General features: G+C 40.0%; 1 pseudogene; it reads left to right on the top strand.

The window, feature by feature from the left end:
• Positions 1–501: 501 nt before the first annotated feature.
• On the top strand, positions 502–1802 carry LOC114892757 (annotated as a pseudogene).
• Positions 1803–4297: the final 2495 nt, after the last annotated feature.

Raw genomic sequence — 4297 nt, 5'->3', positions numbered from 1 at the left:
AACTAAGATCAGGAACAAGACAAGGTTGCCCACTCTCACCACTATTATTCAACATAGTTTTGGAAGTTTTAGCCACAGCAATCAGAGAAGAAAAAGAAATAAAAGGAATCCAAATCAGAAAAGAAGAAGTAAAGCTGTCACTGTTTTGCAGATGACATACTATACACAGAGAATCCTAAATATGCTACCAGAAAACTACTAGAGCTAATCAATGATTTTTGTAAAGTAGCAGGATACAAAATTAATGCACAGAAATCTCTTGCATTCCTATGCACTAATGACAAAAAATCTGAAAGAGAAATTAAGGAAACACTCCCATTTACCACTGCAACAAAAAGAATAAAATACCTAGGAATAAACCTATCTAAGGAGAGCACTGGTTCTGAGTGAATATAAGAATGCGTGCATAGAGAGGTGTGCATGGAGAGGCAAGCAACAGCATGAACAGCCACACTTCTAGAAGATTCTAGCCAGTGTGCAGGAAAGCGGCAGAGAGTAGGAATGAATGGGAGAAGGACCCAGGGTCACGAGACCGTTGGGTGGGCAGAGCCAGCGGCCAGGGAGGTTCTAGTCTGTTCTGCCTCACAGCAGCCGCCCCCTCTATGCTGTCACGCTGAGCTAGCACCTGGGCCTGGGATTGGGTTTCAGCCTCCGCCGCGCCTGCCACCTCCTGCTGCCTCCCGCTGCCTCCAGATCATAGACACCCTCAAAGTGAGTGAGCTTCGAGCCTTCGTGAAAATGTGCAAGCAGGATCCAAGTGTTCTGCACACCGAGGAAATGTGCTCCCTGAGGGAGTGGGTGGAGAGCATGGGGGGTAAAATACCACCTGTTACTCATAAAACTAAATTGGAAGAAAATACCAAGGAAGAAAAAACAGTAAAAAGGAGGAGGAAAACAAAGACAGACGAACCATCAAGTGAGGAAAGTGATCTAGAAATTAACAACGAAGGTGTGATTGAACCAGAACCTGATGCCCCTTAAGAAATGGGAGATGAAAATGTAGACATAACTGAGGAGATGATGGATCAGGCAAATGATAAAAAAGTGTCTGCCATTGATGCCCTAAATGATGGTGAACTACAGAAAGCCATTGACTTGTTCACAGATGCAATCAAGCGAAATCCTCGTTTGGCCATTCTGTATGCCAAGAGATCAAGTGTCTTCATCAAATTACAGAAGCCAAATGCTGCCTTCCGAGACTGTGACACAGCTATTGAAATAAATCCTGATTCTGCTTAGCCATACAAATGGCGGGGGAAAGCACACAGACTTTTGGGCCATTGGGAAGAAGCTGCCCATGATCTTGCCCATGGCTGTAAGCTGGATTATGATGAAGATACTAGTGCAATGCTGAAAGAAATTCAACCAAGGGCCCAGAAAATTGCTGAACACAGGAGAAAGTATGAGCGAATACATGAAGAGCGAGAGATCAAAGAAAGAATAGAAAGGGTCAAGAAGGCTAGGGAAGAATATGAGAGAGCTCCGAGGGAGGAAGAAGCCAGACGACAATCAGGGGATCGGTATGGCTCTTTTCCAGGTGGCTTTCCTGGCAGAATGCCTGGTAATTTTCTTGGAGGAATGCCTGGAATGGGAGGGAGCATGCCTGGAATGGCAGGAATGCCTGGGCTCAATGAAATTCTTAGCGATCCAGAGGTACTTGTATGGCTATACAGGATCCAGAAGTTATAATGGCCTTCCAGGATGTGGCTCAGAACCCGGGAAATATGTCAATATATCAGAACAACCCAAAGGCTATGAATCTTATCAGTAAATTGTCGGGCAAATTTGGAGGTAAAGCATAATGCTCTTCTGACAAATAAAGCCCCTGCTGAAGGAAAAGCAACTTAGATCACCTAATGGATGTTGCAATAATACAAACCAGTGTACCTCTGGTCTTCTCATGAAGAAAGCTGGGGTGCTTTGAAGATAATCCCTACCCCTCTGCCCCAAATGCAGCTGAAACATTTTACAGTAGTTTGCCATTAGGGTATTCATTCAGATAATGTTTTCTTACTAGAAATTAAAAATTTTAAACAATTTTTAAAACTTAAAAATATTTAAAACAAATTAAAAGGGTGTGTTAATCCCTACATCTTTCTTTACTAATCATTTTGGTTTTTTCCTTTGAATTAATTAGGCAAGGAAGATACTTCAGTATGGAAGATTTATTGTTCAAGTTTGAGTGAAATAAAGATTTATTAGTGGGAGGAAAATGTAACATTTAAATATATAAAGTTTGAGTTCAATATATGGTCACTGAGGCACGTTGATGTGTCTGTTTAATTGCTTTATTATTTTTTTTTTAATGACTTGCTTCCATGAAACTATTGGGGCCATCAGTATTGCAGTAGGACCTGGGTAGGGACTGGAAGTACTTGTCAGGGCAGCAGTAATCTTACTACATTTTATATAATTGTACCCTTGTGCAGATGCACTTAAATCTTACACTGTGGTGAAGGGATGATTTTTATACTGCTGCAGTAAAACTGGATTACTTAGCTCTGTTTTTCTCTGATATCTAAAATAAATGCTTCATATTTCCATATGGGGGAAAAAAAACCGACCTAAGGAGACAAAAGACCTGTATGCAGAAAACTGTAAGACGCTGATGAAAGAAATTAAAGATGATACAAACAGATGGAGAGATATACCATGTTCTCAGATTGGAAGAATCAACATTGGGAAAATGACTCTACTACCCAAAGCAATCTACAGATTCAATGCAATCCTTATCAAGTTACCAATGGAATTTATCACAGAACTAGAACAAAAATTTCACAATTTGTATGGAAACACAAAAGATCCCAAATAGCCAAAGCAATCTTGAGAATGAAAAATGGAGCTGGAGGAATCAGGCTCCCTGACTTTAGACTATACTACAAAGCTACAATAATCAAGACAGTATGACACTGGCACAAAAACAGAAATATAGATCAGTGGAACAGGATAGAAACCCCAGAGATAAACCCACACACATATGGTCACCTTATTTTTGATACAGGAGGCAAGAATATCCAATGGAGAAAAGACAGCCTCTTCAGTAAGTGGTGCTGGGAAAACTGGACAGCTACATGTAAAAGATTGAAATTAGAACACTCCCTAACATCATACACAAAAAAAAACTCAAAATGGATTAAAGACCTAAATGTAAGGCCAGACACTATAAAACTCTTAGAGCAAAACATAGGCAGAACACTCTATGACATAAATCACAGCTGGATCCTTTTTGACCCACCTCCTAGATTAATGGAAATAAAAACAAAAATAAACAAATGGGACCTAATGAAACTTAAAAGCTTTCGCACAGCAAAGGAAACCATAAACAAAATGAAAAGACAACCCTCAGAATGGGAGAAAATATTTGCAAATGAAGCAACTGACAAAAGGTTCATCTCCAAAATTTACAAGCAGCTCATGCAGCTCAATATTAAAAAAACAAACAACCCAATCGAAAAATGGGCAGAAGACCTAAATAGACATTTGTCCAAAGAAGATATACAGATTGCCAACAAACACATGAAAGGATGCTCAACATCACTAATCATTAGAGAAATGCAAATCAAAACTACAATGAGATATCACCACACACCAGTCAGAATGACCATCATCAAAAAAATCTAGAAACAATAAATGCTGGAGAGGGTGTGGAGAAAAGGGAACCCTCTTGCACTGTTGGTGGGAATGTAAATTGATACAGCCACTATCGAGAACAGTATGGAGGTTCCTTAAAAATCTAAAAATAGAACTACCATATGACCCAGCAATCCCACTACTGGGCATGTACCCTGAGAAAACCAGAATTCAAAAAGAGTCATGTACTACAGTGTTCATTGCAGCTCTATTTACAATAGCCAGGACATGGAAGTAACCTAAGTGTCCATCGACAGATGAATGGATAAAGAAGATGTGGTCCATATATACAATGGAATATTACTCAGCCATAAAAAGAAACGAAATTGAGTTACTGTAGTGAGGTGGATGGACCTAGAGTCTATCATACAGAGTGAAGTAAGTCAGAAAGAGAAAAACAAGTACTGTATGCTAACACATACATATGGAATCTTAAAAAAAAAATAAAAATGTTTCTGAAGAACCTAGGGGCAGGACAGGAATAAAAACACAGACGTAGAGAATGGATTTGAGGACATGGTGAGGGGGAAGGGTACGCTGTGACGAAGTGAGAGAGTGGCATGGACATATATACACTACCAAATGTAAAACAGATAGCTAGTGGGAAGCAGCTGCATAGCACAGGGAGATCAGCTCAGTGCTTTGTGACCACCTAAGGGGTGGGATA

The sequence above is a fragment of the Monodon monoceros genome, unplaced genomic scaffold, assembly GCF_005190385.1.
Source record: "Monodon monoceros isolate NGI ecotype Baffin Bay Population unplaced genomic scaffold, NGI_Narwhal_1 Super_Scaffold_1, whole genome shotgun sequence".
Taxonomy (NCBI): domain Eukaryota; kingdom Metazoa; phylum Chordata; class Mammalia; order Artiodactyla; family Monodontidae; genus Monodon; species Monodon monoceros.
This window is presented reverse-complemented; position numbering and strand designations above follow the sequence as displayed.